This window comes from Ceratotherium simum, chromosome 18 (genome assembly GCF_057802395.1).
Source record: "Ceratotherium simum simum isolate JZ-2026a chromosome 18, ASM5780239v1, whole genome shotgun sequence".
NCBI lineage: Eukaryota > Metazoa > Chordata > Mammalia > Perissodactyla > Rhinocerotidae > Ceratotherium > Ceratotherium simum.
In genome coordinates this window covers 35,631,536-35,650,377 of record NC_141917.1, presented here as the reverse complement: position 1 = coordinate 35,650,377, position 18,842 = coordinate 35,631,536, and the positions used below count along the sequence as shown (strand labels likewise).

Below are 18,842 nucleotides of genomic sequence, written 5' to 3'. Positions count from 1 at the left end.
AGTTTAACAGTGTTGCTGGAGAGAAGATTAGTGCAAATTCAGTAACATTCGTATTCACCAATAATCCAGTAATGATAAGGAAATGTAACAATAAAACATATTCCATTCACAAGAGTAGTAACAAAATTCATGAGATATCTTAGAATAAATCTAACAAAGGAGTTGAGAGAGACATAAATGATGAAAATTATGAAAGCTTATTGGGGAACATAAAAGAAGATCTACTAAATGGAAAAACAAAGCATGTCTAATAACGGACTACTCACTATCATAAAGATGTAAACTCTTCCCCAAATGAATCTATAAACTTAGTGAATTTCATTTGAAATCTCAACTGTTTTTTGTTTTTGTGTGTGGGTATGCTTAAAATGGTATATTTAGTCTTGTATTCCATAACACACACGTACGAAAAATCTGTGGATTGGTACATCTACTCTCATCTCTAAATTTCAGACTTGCAAACATCTTCATAACTTCTAAAAGAGGTATGAGCAAAACTTACATACGAGTCATTCAGAACAGCCACAGAAGTGTACAGGTTTAAGCAACTTTAAGCAAGACAATGAGTTGTCCTGGGCGTGAAACTGGGAGGAATTTTTTTCAACATTTCTATCAATTAGCTAAAGCAAGAAGTGCTCAGCAGAAGATTCTATCTTCTGACAAGCGAAAAGTTGAGGAAATCAAAATCTTACCTGAGGAAGATTTCATGAAAATAAATGAGTTTTTAGGAATGAGGAAGATAAGCTAGCAGAGAAGGTATAGATGAGAACTTGCAGGAAAGAAAAAATTCCAAAATAATTCCAAACCACATTAAGGGTGGTCAGGGATGGGGTCTCGGAATGGGTCAGGAATAGGCTCTTTTAACACCTTGAAGACATCAGTCAGTATCTCCATTTCAATAGGCAACTTAAATATCAAAATCCATGGCATGGTTACTCCTTAAAGTGGCAGTATGACATTGAAATGCTAATATCTTCAGCTACTTGATAACATTATTTACCAAGGAAAAATCTAAACAAAAACTGGTCGGGATGACTGAACATGCACATGATCTAGATTCTAAGTCTTTCATTTCAAAAAGTAAAGTGATAGGAAAATAAAGCTGCAAAACATAGGAGATGTCCTTTAGAAAGGAGGTAACAGTGAAAACGGGACTGGGTGGGGTGGAGTTGAAGAACCACCAACATTAGATGGTGTCAAATGATTAGACTTGTGAAGTGCTGGTAGAACATCTCAGGACACAAACCCAGCAACAGGTGAGCTAAGCCTCGTTGTCACTTGGCTCTTTGGACCAGATATGCCATTAGGTCATTGAATACTGTAAAACAGCACAGAACTTGGAATAGAGCAAGTCTTTTCCTTCCTTGTGAGTCTTTTTCCCTCCAACCTATCCAGCACACCATTTTTTCACACTGATCTTCCATACTGTTTAGGAAAAGCCTTCCCTCTGCCAAAAACGAATGGCAAGTTGCTTAGCTGGGCATTCAGTTGATTCATGGTTTCATCTCAGTTTTCCTCTGCAGTCTTCCCTTTGAACACATCCCTAAGCCAAACCAATCTGAGGCTGCACACAGCTTGGCTGTTTCATGGTTTCCCTTAAAACTCAAGCTCACTCATTAATTTTTAGGAGTACAAAGCTCCACTTTGTACTGCAGAGTTATTTAATCTCTCATTTTGTATTTGAAAAACAGATCCAGAGTGGTAAAGAGACTTGCTAGTTAGTGGCAGGGACGAGACTAGATCCAAATTTCTTTACTTTGTCTCTTTCTACTATGTCAGCCCACCAACCAGCCCAATAGAATGAAAGAATATTTAAAACAAATTGTTGGGATTTAAAAACCAAGCTAAGGGAAAAAAATCAACAGTTAAGTAAATATTTTCATTTGAGATCAACACAAAAGAAAATTTGGAAGATGCAAATATTTTCTTTTGATCAAGGAGGACTTTATTACTAAAGAGCTCAAGGTCATGCTCTGCTACCTGCTCCACAAAAGAATAATTTAGAAAATCATTTTTCTTCTCACATGCAAAATTTTTGCGATAAGTTTTGTGATGGCAAAAACGTATATTTGGCTTAATAAATATAAATGGCTTTTTATTTTGTGCCATGAGTCCTTAAAATGCTCTTAGGTCAAAACATATCTTAGCATTGTACCCCATATTACAAGTGTTTATCACTCAAACAAAAGCAGCATTAAAACTTGTTTGTTAATCTTTTCAAAGAAAAATCCCTGGCCTATAAACTGTGTACTTTTCCATCTTTCAAACTGTGCCCAATCCATTTATTTTTCATGCCTTGGTGTTACATCTACGCCCTATACTTCATCTCCATCCAAACCAGCTCACCCAACTTATTAGTCAATTCATTAGTCAATACTCATTTCTCTCTCCTGTAAACCCAGCAAATCTGCTGCCTTTACCACACAGGCATTCACCACATGTGATCTTGGCTTGCTATTTATCTTATGATTGCATTCTATCTTCCTTCATAATAACTATTATTTAATGAGAGCCTGCAATAAATAGCAAGTGCTCAATAAGTAAGGTGAACATAGAATTTGTCATTCAAACCAGGACACTTTTGAGAGTAGAGGGGAGTGCTATTAATAATCACACTGCGACAACAGGTGTAAACCAGGGCTGTCCTTGACAAGCTGGGACATATGGTCACCCTATCAATAAGTGACAGTGTGGCAGACATTGTAGGCTGGCTCACTCAACATCTTTACTCTCCTCTCCCTTCCTTGCCTTCTTCTGCTATAGAGGCTGGAGAGCCCAATTTCTCTTTCCCCCTCACAGCTAGGGTCGGCCAGGAGACACAGTTCTGACCAATGAGACCTTTGTGAGGAGTTTCTGATAACTTGTGCTTCCTGATAAATTGGGATAGTTGCAAGTAGCACGGCTTCTTTCTCTTTTTTTTCCTATGTGAACCTTGTCTGGGATTGTAGTAGCCAGCTGAAGACCATGAAGTGATAAATATGAGAGCAAAAGGAAGGAAGGCAGAGCAGAAAGAGGAATAAACTAGGTCTCTGATGGCAGCTAAAACAAAGCTATCAATTACCTATTGCTATATATGAATTGTGTCCCCCTCCTCATATGTTGAAGCTCTAACCCCCAATGTGATGGTATTTGGAGATGGGGTTTAGGTTTAGGAGAGGTCATGAGGGTGGGGAACTCATGATGGGATTAGTGTCTTTATGGAATAGATCAGAGCGTGCGCTCTCTCTCTCTCCCTGCCACGTGAGAACAGTAAGAAGGTGGCTATCTATATGCCAGGAAGAGAGCTCTCATCAGAATCAGACCATGCTGGCAACCCGATCTCAGACTGCCAGCCTCCAGAACTGTGAGAAAAGTAATTTCTGTGGTTTAAGCCTCTCAGTCTATGGTATTTTGTGCTGGCAGCCTGAACTGATGAATATACCAGTCTAGATCTCTTCTTCTGCAAGAAAATAAACTTCTTTTAGCTAAGTAGAAAAGTTCTTTTATTACTTGCAGCCAAAAGTATTCTAACTTATAATAGCCATCATTGTTTTCTTCCAATTAGTTTATACATATTTTCTTTAATCCTGACAACAGCCCTGAAAGGTGCCTACAATTATCCTCATTTTTCAGAGGAAGCAATTAAACTTCAGAAGGACTCGGTGACTTGTCAAAAGTTGTACAGGTAATAAATATCAGTTTGATCTCCAGCCCAGGCCTGTCAGATCTCAGAGCGTATGCTTCACACAGCAGATGCTGCTCCTTTACCTGGTCTCACGAGCAGGAGCTGTGCACGTCACAGGCAATGCCCACTGAACTGATGTTGCTAGAAAGGAGGAGGATGAAAAGAGATCATTCTTGGGGCTTGCCTGGTGGCATAGTGGTTAAGTTTGCGAGCTCTGCTTCGGCAGCCCGAGGTTCGCAGGTTCGGATCCTGGGCGCAGCCCTATGCACTGCTTATCAAGCCATGCTGTGGCGGCGTCCCACATATAAAGTAGAGGAAGATGGTCACGGATGTTAGCCCAGGGCCAACCTTCCTCAGAAAAAAGAGGAGGACTGGCAACAGATGTTAGCTCAGTGCTAATCTTCCTCACCAAAAAAAAAAAAAAAGAGAGAGAGAGATCATTCTTCCCTACTACTTTCTTGCCCTCACTCCCACACTAAGCAATGTGAGGTTGCTACCCTCTCACTCCACTATGAAATACTTCTCCAATATCAAGATGGAATGTCCACTTCAGCAAAAATTATTTTTAAGAGCCTGCCTATTTTATGCCAATGGTCGGAGGTGCTCCCCAAGAGCCATGCAGATATGACTAAATCATCAGTAAGTGGAGCAAAGTAGACACATAAACAGATAATTTAAATATAACGTACAAAGCACTAGGCTAGAGGAGTGCACAGGAGGGTGGGCACCAGAAAATACCTCAGGTATCATGAACATTCAGGGTAAAGCTCCTGAAGGAGATGAGGTGTGAAGGAATTTGCCCGTGTGATTGAGCAAGTACTAAGATACAGAAATGCAGTTTAGGGAAACAAAAAGTGAAATCTGGATTTTCTCAATGTACTACTGAATTTGAGGCAATATAAAGGCTAGGAAAATCTGTACCTCATTGTCTTCTATGGGAGCTCAAGAACGGGTGCTGTTGATTGTGTCCAATGGGGTATTTGCCTAAACTAGCAGCTCAGCAAAGTTTCAAAGGCTTTGTAAAAGACTCTTAATGATTAAACATGATCACAGTGTATTTTATTAGCCAAGAATGGAACTAATATTCTATATTTGAATCTTTGTCTCTGCTGTGATGGGCAACTTTCACCAAATAACCTAGCATTGAACGAAAAGGTTTAAGTCACCAATTTGCAACTCTCACTGAATATTCTAGCGATGAGACAAACAGGTTTAAGCCAGGAGTCTACTTACCTACCACTGCTATATAGTAACCTTTAAAAATGTTGCATCCTGTTTTGTATCAATATTAACCAACTCAATTGTTTTAGAGCTTTGGTAAATCTTTTTTACTTTTCTTGGCAGACAGTAGTCACCAAGTCACACAGAGTGGTTCTCACATGGATGTGATGTGCTCTACAGAGAGAGTGACTCTTAAGGAAACCTGAGTTTAGGCAAGACAGAAGTATTCTTCTTCACCTTCTAAATCATCTTCTAAATCTCTCCATCCAAGGCCAGCCACCCAGCCCACACTCCTCTGAAGAGCTTCTCTGCTTCCGGGGAAGACAATAATTCTCTTGCACGTGCAACATGACAGAACACAAACCCACTAACACAAATTTGTCTCCAGGTAATATGCAGTGCCCTCAAGAGGCATGAATCTTCACTGGGGCTGCTCAAGGCTAAATTCCAAAACCCTGAAAACATTGCTAAGTGGCTGTTTCTGGCCACACATGTCCTGCATGAGTGAAGTAGACTGGTGACTGTCATGTATTGTGGAAGAGCCAAATCGCGTCAGATCTCCCAGAAGGAGATTGGGGAGATCACAGCAGGCCAGCTTTCAGGGAGTGTCTGCACACAGAAGCCTTCTCATCGGCTTCCCAGCCTCCCCTAATCTCTGAGGTTCCAAGAAAAAGCCAAAACATCAAACCCACATTTCATTTGGTCTCTGCAGGTGGGGAGACGCGCACCTCCAGGCTTGGTGGCCCCACTGAGTCGTGCTCCACTGCTTACATTCTGGTCCTCACCCATGCCTCCCTCATACTCCTCCATCAGCTTTTCCCACGAGTACTTCCTCATCAGTTGTAATCCATACTTTTCAGTTGCATCTCTAGAATGCTTTTATTGTACAGAGAAAGATAAGATCTATCTTAGGTGTGGGGGGTGCTTCTCAAATTCATGATGAAAGGACCTCTCTTTACACCTGTCCCAAGCCCAAAGGGTCCAAAAGGAAGAGGTAGCTTCCCAGTCAATTAGTACTTATTGAGAACCTAATTTCTAAGGCTCTGTGTTAGGATCAATACAGAAAACAAATACACCATACAGAAAAATATTGACTAGTCACTAGCATGGAGAAAAGCTCACAATATAAAGGCAAGTGGAAGAAGCAACAAACAAAACTGTATGTAAAATATCCCAATTTTTTGGCTTTGTTTTTAACTACCAAAATAGAACCCTCTGAAATGTTAACCATGGTAATCTCTCTAGGTGAGATCAGAGATAGAATTATAGATGATTATTTCTTTCATTTTAACATTTATTTCTGCATTTTTGACAATAATATTAGCAACAATGACATTTATTGCATGCCAGGAATTGTTCTAACAGCTTTACGTGAATCAACTCATTTAATTCTCACAACAATGCTAGAAGGCAGGTGCTATTATTATGCCCAAGAACGTTGAGGCACAAAGAGGTCCAACTACGTGCCCAAGGTCACATAATAGGTGAGTCACAAAGCCAGGATTCAAACTCAGCAAGCTATTTCCAGAATTAAGACTTAACCACTACTTCTTGCTACCACTGGAATATGTACTGTTTTATAACACATTTCATAATAAGGAAATATTATATTTCTTTACTATAAAGAAAAAAGGATTAAAAAAGAAAAGAAATATTATATTTATTTATAATAAAGAAAAAAGGATTTTTTTTTTTTTGAGGAAGATCAGCCCTGAGCTAACATCCATGCCAATCCTCCTCTTTTTTTTGCTGAGGAAAACTGGCCCTGAGCTAACATCTATTGCCAATCCTCCTCCTTTTTTTTTTTTTCCCTTTTTCTCCCCAAAGCCCCAGTAGATAGTTGTATGTCGTAGTTGCACATCCTTCTAGTTGCTGTATGTGGGATGCCACCTCAGCGTGGCCGGAGAAGCGGTGCGTCGGTGCGCCCCCGGGATCCGAACCCAGGCCGCCAGTAGCGGAGCAGGCGCACTTAACTGCTGAGCCATGGGACCGGCCCCAAGAAAAAAGGATTTAAGAAAAGAAAAGAAATATAAGACAAGGTAGCCAAAGAGAGAGAGGTGGCAGGGTGAAAGAATGAGTGTTGAAAAGGGAGTCAGGAGAAATGACCCCACGCTTAACATCTCTGGATTTGTTTCCTCAACTGTAAAATGAGAGGTGAACAAGTCTCTATTCTAGAGAAATATATTTACTCTGCAGGTTACTGATAGTCAGCATGAAAGGTCATGAGAGATGTATCATCATTTTAGACTTGGCCATCACAGCATTGATCAGTCTATAGCAAATTTGCTGTCTTTGTGCTTTGATTTACATTTTAAAACCAACACATCCCATAAAGTAAATGCCCAGAGTATCAAAACCAGTAGTAAAGCTAAGAGTGTGATTCCTATATGAATGAGAGTAAAGATCATTTTTTAAAAGACAAAAAGTGGTGAGAAAACAGAAATGGAATGCAAAATGGTCTGGCAGCATGCATGATTCCAAAGGGCAGCAATCAAGTTATTCAAAGCTATAAGTCCTGAATTGACACAATCAACAATAATCAATAAGTGATGAAGAAAAGTAATCAATAAAATGGAATAATTTTCCAAGTGGGCCTACTTCAATTCCCCAGAAGCCCAGGACACAAGTTTCTCGGGCCCACTAGGTAGATGAACATCATGCACAGAAAGTGAATCCACACTTAGCGACATTTCATAAAATAATGAGAGAATCCTACAAGTTTCCAGAGAGAAAAAATAAATTTCATGCCAAGAATCAAGAATCAGAATGGCATTGAACTTTCAGCAACACTGGAAGCTAAAAGCAATGAACCAGGGCTGGCCCGGTGGCTTAGCGGTTAAGTGCGCACGCTCCGCTGCTGGTGGCCTGGGTTCGGATCCTGGGCACGCAACGACGCGCCGCTTCTGTGGCCATGCTGAGGCCACGTCCCACATACAGCAACTAGAAGGATGTGCAGCTATGACATACAACTATCTACTGGGGCTTTGGGGAAATAAATAAATAAATAAATAAATAAATAAATAAATAAATAAAATGAAAACCTTTAAAAAAAAAAGGCAATGAACCAATGCCTTCAGAAGTTTGCAGGAATTAATTTTCAGCATAGAATCTGATACCTAGGCAAACCATAAATTAAGTGTGAGAGTAAAATAAAGACATTTTCAGACACGCAATGTCTCAAAACTTTATTTCCCTTAATCCTTTCTTAAGAAGCTACCAAAGGAGACACTACATAAAATGAAGGAGTAAACCAAGAAAGAGGAAAAGAAGAGAACAGGGAGAAAGGGAATCTGCACAGAAGGGAAGTGAGGGGAAATCTCAGAATGCTGGAGTGTGTTAGGGCTGAAAAGAACTGGTTCAGACTGGGGAATGGAGGGCTCCATTTTGGAGGTTTGAGGTGAGGCTAGGAAGGAACTAACTACTGTCTGATGCATTTCACTGTGTGGAAAATGCCAAGGAGAGGTGTTTTACAGAGCTATTAGAATATTTAGGAAGAAATAGCTGTAGGTTCCTAAAAATTATACAAATGAAAAAATAATTATTTTCTCCAAAAAAATTGTACAGAACAAGAAATACAATCATAGTTCACAACCCGGCTCTGCAGTAAACAGTCATTACACAGTCATGATAACAGTCATGATAATGCAAACTCAATGTTGATTTAACTAAAATTGTGATATTACAGGGGCCGGCCCCGTGGCTTAGCAGTTAAGTGCATGTGCTCTGTTACTGGCAGCCTGGGTTTGGATCCCGGGCGCGCACCGGCACACCGCTTCTCTGGCCCTGCTGAGGTGGCGTCCCACATACAGCAACTAGAAGGATGTGCAGCTATGACATACAACTGTCTACTGGGGCCTTGGGAAGAAAAAAGGAAAAAAAAAAAAAGGAGGAGAATTGGCAATGGATGTTAGCTCAGGGCCGGTCTTCCTCAGCAAAAAGAGGAGGATTGGCATGGATGTTAGCTCAGGGCTCATCTTCCTGACACACACACACACACACACACACACAAATAATAATAAATAAAATAAAATTGTGATATTACTTGTGAGAGGCACTTAGGACAGAATTTTCCACTGAGGTGTGTACAAGCTCTCATGCCTTGCACTCTTTCCCCCTCACCAGCACAAGACTTTTAGCCCCTGACTCTTCCTTCCCATTCCCCCGTATAAAATCCAAATTACCCAAACAACGGCTGTAATCTGCAAGGACAATTCCTCCCTCTTCCAAAAGCTTTGGCCAACTATTTCTGAAACTATCTGAACTTTGGCTGCTCTGGCTAAAGTCCTAGGAAACATTGTGCCTGTCTCTCCAAAGCCAGATGCTCTTAGGAGCTTTCCCATGCCTGGCATTTTCAAATAAGGGTTATGCTAATGGTGCTCTAGCTGATTTCCTTCCACCAACCATGTTGCAAAAATGGAGAAAGAGAAGTTGGAAGGGGTGTAGTAAGAGAGCTATATTCTCCCCTATAATAAGAAAAAATACATAGATTCTGTCTGAAATCGATAAACCAAGGACCAGCCACATAAGCAAATTATTTGGACATAGTGAGGAACGTGAGCAAACAGCTAAGAGCAGAGAGTGTTTGTTTTGTTTTGTTTTGTTTTGTGAGGAAGATCAGCCCTGAGCTAACATCCATGCCAATCCTCCTCTTTTTGCTGAGGAAGACAAGCCGTGAGCTAACATCTATTGCCAATCCTCCTCCTTTTTTTCTCCCCAAAACCCCCAGTAGATAGTTGTATGTCATAGCTGCACATCCTTCTAGTTGCTGTATGTGGGACGCGGCCTCAGCATGGCCGGAGAAGCGGTGGGTCAGTGCGCGCCCAGGATCCAAACCAGGGCTGCCAGCAGCGGCGGAGCGTGTGCACTTAACCTCTAAGCCACGGGGCCAGCCCAAGAGTGTTTGTATCCTAGAAGGGGGACTGTTGTTTCTGTTAGAATCTTTTAATATGCTCTAATTCGTAAAATTAGATGAATGCATTATTTTGATAACAACTTAAGCAATTTTTTTTTACTTTAAATTGCAATTACACAATCAAGTGTATCTACAAATTATCCCAACTAAATGATCCCAAGAAATGGAGATGTCCAACGCTTTCTTAGTGGCTGAAGGATTGGGAAGAAGAAGGTGTAGTGAGCAGCTAGTCTGGCAGACATGGAGATGGGAGAGCTGCCCCAGCCCTCACCACTGCAATAGCAGTACTCCAGGGGCATTTCCATCTGCCACTCAGGCCCCCCAGAGTTTCTCTAAGTCAGAGGCTTTTGCTAAATGGGATACCTGGGGCTTTCTGGAAAAGCATCAAGTTCTCTGTTCTCCATGGAAGATGAAGAGTAGAGTTCTTTTTAGCTTCCTGTTCTCCAACTTTTTTTTCTGTGAGACTCTCTTCACACTCGACTTTTTCTCTTTTACACCTTTTCCCTTAATCTGTGAGTTTTCTCCTCACTTAAGACTCTTTTTCCCTACAGTTTTACTTTTCTCTCTAATCTTAAATTCTTCCTGCAGTCCCCACCCTGTCTCTCTCTTACCTCGATTTCTCCAAGTCATGGCTGATACGCGTGTATTTTTGTCTCTTAACTTTCCAAGTGATCAGCTGAAACGACTTCAGTTTTTTTTAACACAACTTGCCCTTCTGTAAAACGGGTTAATATTCCTCAGGATGCTGTATAATAATCATTGAGCTATCTTTGACGTTCTTGAAAGTAATTTCAGAACTGTGATCTGCCGAATTAAAATTGTGGTCTATTGTGAAACTAATTTTATAAACAGTTTGTTCTTTGAATGACTGAAAGAAAATCACCCGGTGAATTAAGGTTCTTTAGTCCCTAGAGAAATACTGTAATGAGGTTCAAAGAATGAAATTGGATTTCACACTTAATTTTTAATTTTCTCAAAATGAAACGGTATATTTGGCTAAAAACATTTACCTACTAAGACAAAAATCTTGGGCCGGCCCCATGGCTTAGCGGTTGAGTGCGCATGCTCTGCGGCTGGCGGCCGGTTGGGTCCAGGCAGGCACCGCTTCTCCGGCCATGCTGGGGCCGAGACCCACATACAGCAACTAGAAGGCTGTGCAACTATGACATACAACTATCTACTGGGGCTTTGGGGGGAAAAATAAATAAAGTTAGAAAAAAAAAAGACAAAAATCTTTTCTGCTTTTAAAACTGTTAAGTCTAGGGACTTGCAAATTTTCCAATCATATGCTATCAGTGTGTAAAACTGATTTATAGGATTCATTGCTCAGGAACTGTGGATAGTAAAGAATGGTTCTTTAAAGACACCAACATTTGCTAATGAAAGTATTTGAATGGTACCACTGCTCCCCCAAAATTAATCCATCTTAACTGAAAACCTAAGGCAAAACCAAGAGCATAGAGGGCTCTATGACATATCTGTAGTCGTTACTGGGAAATTTAGATTTCATACAAACCTGCCTTTATTTTAAATGCAGTTTAGTTATTAGAAAAAAGCACACACCTCAAACTAAATATCCAAGCCACATTTTTTCCTGACACAGGAGGCCTCTCTGAAGGTTTTTCCAGGCTTACCACTTAACAGCGGTCAAGCCAAAAATAAACCCACGAGGGCTTCCCTAGGCAAATTCAACAGCACACAAAACACTAGTCCACGGAGAGACGGACTTAGCTTTTTCTCCATTAGCTTCTTTCTGGGAGCCCCACCCACACATTCCTCCATTTCCTAGTTAGAAAGCTAATTAGGATTCCAAATTTCAACGCTAAAAGGGGAGTGAGATCTGGTCGCAGGCCAGGATTCCTTTAACATCAAACAGGCTCCTCCCTCCTCTTCCTCTAGTGCAGTGAGCTGTGGGAAGAGAGCTGGGCCAGCAGGACTGATTGGCTGGAGGGCAGTGTTTACTCTCAGTTTGTCTGAGAGGGAAGATCTGTTTCACAAAATTACAAACTCTGAGAAGGTAAAATTTTTTAAAAACCAACATGCCTTGAGCTTTTAGTACTTTAAGGAAAAGAAACAAGTATCTTACAAGCTCTATTATTATTACCATAGTGACATGAGGGGACATGAAGAGATCTCCTCAAGAACTGTTCCTGGTTCCAGCCAGGCAGCGTCTCAACAGTGCTGGGCGACTTCTTCAGTTACCATGGCAACCCAAATTAGAAGTGCTTTTGCAACACTAAACAGAAACCATCTTTTGAAGCGCTTCTGCGAATCACATTGAATACTGATGATGCAAGCTTGAGTGATACATATTTTTCAAACATTAAAAAAAACACCATACTGCCATAAACAAATACTCGTTTTAGATTCCTCTTTGAAATCTTAACTTGGAATAGATTTTTCGGGCTGGTTTTGTTTGTTTCCCTTTTGGATTCCCGCGGCCTCGAGTGCAAACGCTATTTGTTTAATTTCCAAACTGGTCTGAATTGCACCGGTAAGAGCTTAGAATGTGGTTCATTCGCTCTCATTTTGAACCAGGATGAGGAATGGGTGGGGGAGGGTGGGTCTAACAGAGAGCCTTCTTGTCTACTAAACTCTGGAGGACGAAAACGGGACGGGGTGGGGGTAGGTAGGGGAGAGGCAGGAAGGGCGGGAGGAGGAGGGAGGGAGAGAAGGGAAAAAAGAAGTGCAGATGGCTGAATCCTCGCTGCCCTTATTCGGGCTAAGAGCACTTTTTATCTGTTGCCTTGACTTCTCCATCTGCCCAGATATTGTGTCAGGCATCCAAAAGCTGGTCAGAAACGGCATTTTAAAGACGCTGTTGCAATCCTTTCCTGGTCGTGTCGCCGAGTCCTGGAGCTCCTAATATTCCTGAAGGGACATTCGAGAAGAGGAGACGAGGTTCTTCCTTCCTTGTACAGTCTTTCAAAAGAAGCACCTTTCTTTGGGGAATGTCGTGGTATGGGGTGTGGTGGGAGATTTCATCCCCTGGACTAAAGCCGTTCGCTGTCAGTTCCCTCCACTGCCAGGCCGGGTCACGCGGGTCCTCGCCCTTGTTACAAACTATCCGGACTCGGGGCTCTGCTCCCGCGCACCCGGTGCGCGCCGGGCGAGGCGCTAAGCGGCCCCCTCGGCTCGCGTGTGGGCGCGCATCCGGACACGGGTGCCCGCACCAGACCCGGGCTCCGGGACACACGCGCGCACATACGCGCGGGCGGCGCACACGCCGCTGGCCTGGCGCACACCCTCGCTCCGGCTCCAACGCCCCCTCCTCCCGCGCGCGGATGGGCCTGGGAGGGGGCCGTCCCCAACGAGTGCCTAACCTCCTGAGCCCAGTTCACCGCCGGAGAGTTGTGTCTCCCTTTCCCCCTCGTGTCGCGGGGAGGAAAGGCGTTTCTCCTCAGCCACCAGGTCTGCAGCCTGGCGGAGGACAGGGCGGGCGGGGTGGGGGTGCTGGCTGCGAGCCCCGCGGCCCTCGCTTACCTTGGTCGCGAGCCCGGCTCGGAGCTCGGCTGCAGGCGCCCCGCGGGGCGCTCGGGTGGTCGGCGCTGGAGGGGGCGCCGGCGGGATGTGGGTGCCCGGGCACCGCGGCCGCGCGGGAGGCTCGCGGAGCTGTCAGGGCGGCCGACCTGACCGACAGCTGCCCCGGCAAACCCCGCCCGCCAGCCCCTGCCCGGGCTCCGCCGCGGGGACCGAGGCGCCCCGCAGCGTTTCCCGAGGGACCAATCCGGAGCGGGGGGCAGGCCCGGGGGAGGGGGAACCGGGGGCCGGTCGGGCACCGGGACTCGGGCCTGGACCTGGTAGGCCGGTTTCTATGGCAGCCAGGAGGGAGGGGCAGTAGGAAGAGGGACGCGCGGCGCGGGGACACCCATCGCAGACACTCGAGGAGGGGGGTTTGGCCCTGCCGCAGAGAGGACCCCTCCTAGAGCACGGGTGGGAAGTGGCGACACGGCCGAAAGAGGGTTGTCACAGCTCGCATCAATTCACCCCTAGTACCGAGCCGCTCCAGCCTCTTGGTCAAAGGTTTCCGTGTCCTTGGGAGACTGCGACCCAGTAATCCTCCCAACAAAACAGGGGATTCCGGCAAACCACCGTGACAGCTCCTTCGGTTGAGTCTGGCTGGGTTTAGGCTCTGCGGAAAGAAGTGCTAATGCCACCCTCTGCCCGGATTCCTCGTGTACATTTGGCCCGCTTCCTTTGGTGCCCCTGAAACAGCGGATCCCCCCTAATCTCCTGCTTACTCGCCATCTATGACCCTCCCGCTGAAGATAGGTGCCAAATATTTTCCAGTTTACAAACAAGGAAGCCAAGTCACTGAATTGAGTGTAGAGCCAGGAATGCGGTTCACAGAATACTAAAGCATAGAGGTTATTGATTGAAGTTCAAGTCCTTCATTTTACAGAGGAAGAAACTGAGGTCAGAGAAGTCAATTAATTTAGCAAAAGTCACAGGGCTGGTTAATGGCAGAGCCAAGACCAGGCGCCCTAAGTCACAGCCCTGTGAGCACTCTTTCCATCTCCTCATGCTTCCGGATTCACCATTGCCAGGGCAATATTTACAAAAGCAAAAGTGCTGAGGAGGAAAATAACCCAAGTTTAAAATCCTTTTATGGTAGAAATTAGGGAACCCAAAGATTCCTTTTTTTTTTTTTCGCTATTTGCCGGACACTGTTACAAGTGCTTTCACAAAGAGTAACTGATTAAATCCGCACAATAACCTTATAAGTTAGATACTCTTATTACCATCCCCGTTTTCACAGATGAGGAAACTGAGGCTCAGAAAGGTTATTTCACTAGCTCAAGGTCACACTGTCCAGTGCTGGTGCTGGGATTTAAACCCAGGCAGCCTGACTCCAGAGTTGGTGCTCTTTCTTACCACCCTCTGCTGCCTATTTGTATGATGATTAAAGAGGCCAGGAACAGGAAGGTCAAGAAATAAAACCTTGGACAGCTCCACGGACTGACCATTGGACTGGCAAGAAAAACAAAAGAACCTTCCTTTGCTTCCTTTGTTGATGAGAGTGGTTGTCTACTTGTGTAGGATAAAGGTTCTCTGTGAGAAAGGTTTGTCTTTAGAGATCCTCTCCTCGAAAGACAAGTGGATTTTTTTAAAAAAATAATCTTTAAAATAGTACATGCCATCAGTTTGTCTTCTCTCTAAGGCAATAAAATACAGGATAAAACATTGCATATTTAAAAAATATATAGTACAACTATGACATACAACTATCTACTGGGGCTTTGGGGAGAAAAAGGGAAAAAAAGGAGGAGGGTGGGCCATAGATGTTAGCTCAGAGCTGGTCTTCCTCAGCAAAAAGAGGATTAGCACGGGTGTTAGCTCAGGGCTGATCTTCCTCACGCACACACAATGAATATATATACAAAATACTCCTTGAATCCTACAACATGACAATACACAGGATAGGATTTCATGAGGAAACTGTCTAGAAACCAAGAGCTTCAAACTCCCAACCTGACATAGACTCTCTCATAGACCCTCCCATCCTGCCCCCACAGATCACCAGAGAGCAAAGCTGATGCCAGATTCTAGAGGCTTAAAATGTTACTGGACTTGAGGCTATCACAGAAAAGGAAAACTTAAAACTCAGCCTCAGAAACCACTTCTCCTCAAGTCCACTGGCCAGATCCCATTCCAGTAGCCCCCCTGCACTCCCGTTTCTCTCGCAGCCATGCTGCTAGGTCCTGCTCCCTTTCAAATCAGAACCCTTCCTTCATGCCTTCGCTTCCCTTGGGAGGGAGTCCTGGGATTCACTCCCCCCCCCTCGCCCCCCCCCCCCCCCCGCCCATACAGGTCTGACTTTCCATTCAATTCTCTTCACTTGAAAAAAGAGTTGTTTTTCTCCTAGAAAGGGTCATTCAATAATAGGTTGATTACAAAGTAACAGTATAGAGAGGTTAAAAATTCTTATTTTGAATAGTATGGGGAAATTGTTTCAACATATTACGTGAAAGCAAAAGTTACAAAATGATACCAATTTGTGATATGTATGATTAGAAGGAAATACACCAAACATTAGAAATGTTTTTCATTACATGGTGGAATCACAGGTGATTTAAATGATCTTAATAAGTGCCAGTATTTTTTGCATTTTCTACAATGAGTGTGTCAGAAAAGTATTTTAATGTCAGAAAAAGATTATTATTTTTCATCAAAAGAATTGATGAAACTGTGAGATCTATAAAGACAGTGTAGGTAGTATCATGGTTATTGGGGAGCTCATCACAATTTAGTTCTCTCAATCCTGTTCCCTTGTGTTGGCAGGAAAGAAGTCAAATACATTCTTAGAAACAAATGCAGATGATCCTAATGTGGGAGGTACTTGTTTTACACTTTGAGCAACATTGACAGTGGCTACAAGTTTAGACTTTTGAGTCATAAAGTTACACTTGGACTCCTAGCTCTGCTACATACTAGCTGTATGACACTCTTTGGCTTCCAGCATCTTCTAGCTTCAGTTTCCTCATCTGTAATCTGGGAGTTGTGAGAATTAATCAGATAAAGTTTCTGGCAAATAGTAAACTAGGATTTCTTAATCTGGAGTCCATGGGCTTGGGGTGGTTGGCAGGATACCCCACTGAAAATGTGTTAAAGTATACTCCTTTCATCACAATCTCTAAGTAGTTGTAGCCCAAAGGCGACCAGAACCTCCTCTAATAAGTGTTGAATAAGTGGTAGCTATTATTATTAATGTAAGTTCTGAGGTGTCCTTCCACATTTGGTGCTGTTCTAGGGCATATAGGGACATTCTACTCTCATTTTCTGGTCAAGTTACCTGGTACACTGCTTCCCTATTCAATGTGAACATGGGCTACCCATGGAGTTTTCCTCCTTCCATTCTCCTTTCTCCTTCCCTCTGGTAGGGATATTTGACAAATCTTGGGAGAGGATGCAGAACAAAAGTTTCCTAGGACTGCATATTGCTGTCGAGTTGAATCTGCAATGCAAAAAGGCATATCCTGTTCCAGGAAAATTTATTTTTTTTATTCTCTTTAGGATTTGTGTGCTACCTGAATCTAAGAATTCATGTCTTTCAACAATCCACAAAAATTCTCAGATAATCTCTCTTTGAATATGACTCCATATCCCATGTTTTATCTTTCCTTCAGAAATTCCAATTGGACATTACGCATGTCAGACCTTCTCATTCTATCTCAGGTCTTTTCTCATGTTTTCCTGATTTTTACCTTCTGTTTACATTCTGGGTAGTGTCTTCAGATCTATCTTCTATTTCACTAATTCTCCCTTGTGCTGTAATTAATTAGCTATTTAACCTGCACATTAACTTTATAAACCTTGACAATGCTAATATAATTAATAAATCAAATTGAATCACTTAAAACAATTAGCATTTATTAAAATCCTTTTTTCCTTCACTTTATAGGAACCTTTTAAGAACTAATATTTCTTGTAGTAAAGAAACATTTATATGAGGTTTACCAGTTTATTCTACTTTCCTTCTTATTTCTGTTAAATTGAAACAAAATTAAACTAAAAGAATTAAAACTAGCATGGCAATTCTGTTTTTAAAAGTTCCCTCTCGTGCATGTCTGTGGGTGTGTGTGTAGAGATAGATATTCATGTAAGGTTAACAATAGTTACTTCTGATTAATGGGTCTTGGAGTGGTTTTTCACTTATTTTTCTAAAATGTGTGTATCTTTTACTTGAGCAGGTGTAATTTAACAACAAATGAAAAAGGAAGGTGGCTGCAAATTTCAGTGGTTAAGTGAGGAGCCACCACCTCTCCTTCTGCCAGTCAGCTTAAGTTCTATTGATATTCTGGGTACCTTATTTAATTCACTATAGATTTTCCTGTCTCATCATTTTTTTTTTTTTTGTTTTTTTGAGGAAGATCAGCCCTGAGCTAACATCCATGCCAATCCTCCTCTTTTTGCTGAGGAAGACTGGCCCTGGGCTAACATTCGTGCCCATCTTCCTCCACTTTTTATGGGACACCGCCACAGCATGGCCTCACAAGCGGTGCCTCGGTGCGCGCCCGGGATCCGAACCCGGCCTGCCAGCAGCAGAAGCCGCATGCACTTAACTGCTACGCCACGGGGTCGGCCCCTCCTGTCTGATCATTTAGTTATTAATGTTCAGTATTGAATTTTCTCCCCAAAGGTAAAATACAAAAGAGAAAAAAAAGTTGTGATCTTGAGAAATTTTCATTATAAAAATAATTTTCATTATAAAATTTGAGTTCCTGCGATTCTTACTATAGTAGCAACTATACTCCAAATTTTTCTTGAATATGTAGCCAAGTATAGCAATTAATATGTTATTTTCTTATAATTGGCACTTGGGTATTATTTACAATTGGATACTGTGCAGTTCAAGGCTCTGGGCCCATTGATACTTTAGCAAAATCATCTCTTATGAAAAGTCATATAAATCAAATTTGAATCGTTACCTTTGTTTTAGTATTTAATGAGCACCATTTCCATTGGACTAGGGTTCTGAACCCCTGTTATTCCCTCCATAGTACTTCCTAGATAACTATTATTTCACAGGACACATAGGTGGTTACCAGGCCTCCAAACCACAGGTAATGATCAGCTATTCTCTTAAGGGAATTCATACACTGACATTTGCTTCTCAGCAGATATTAGCTAACATTGTGTGTCTAAAGTATACTTGAGTTACCCAGAGGAAGCAAAAGTATTCCTAGTCAATTATTCTGATTTTTTCTTCTTTTTTTTTCTTTTTTGCTAAGGACGAATTCGTCCTGAGCTAACATCCGCTGCCAGTCTTCCTCTTTTTTTGCTTGAGAAAGATTAGCCCTGAGCTAACATCTGTGCCAATCCTCCTCTATTTTGTATGTGGGTCACTGCCACAGCATGGCTGACAAGTGGAGCAGGTCTGGGCCCAGGATCTGAACCCCTGAACCCAGGCCACCAAAGCAGAGCACAAGGAACCTTAACTACTATGCCACGGGGCCAGCCCCTGATTTTCTGGGTTTTAATTTCTTATTGTTCTCTAACATTTCATGTCTGGCATTTTCATTTCAGAAGCATTCTAAAGCAGTT

At 42.6% G+C, this 18,842-nt stretch overlaps 1 protein-coding gene across 1 annotated transcript in view; it reads right to left on the bottom strand.

The window, feature by feature from the left end:
• Positions 1-13,405, bottom strand: part of NIM1K (NIM1 serine/threonine protein kinase) — a 59,809-nt gene extending 46,404 nt beyond the window's left edge. The window contains exon 1 of the mRNA XM_014781614.2: positions 13,281-13,405. The gene's annotated coding sequence lies outside the window, so the exon portion shown is untranslated. The remainder of the gene's footprint in view (positions 1-13,280) is intronic.
• Between the last annotated feature and the right edge of the window lie 5,437 nt (positions 13,406-18,842).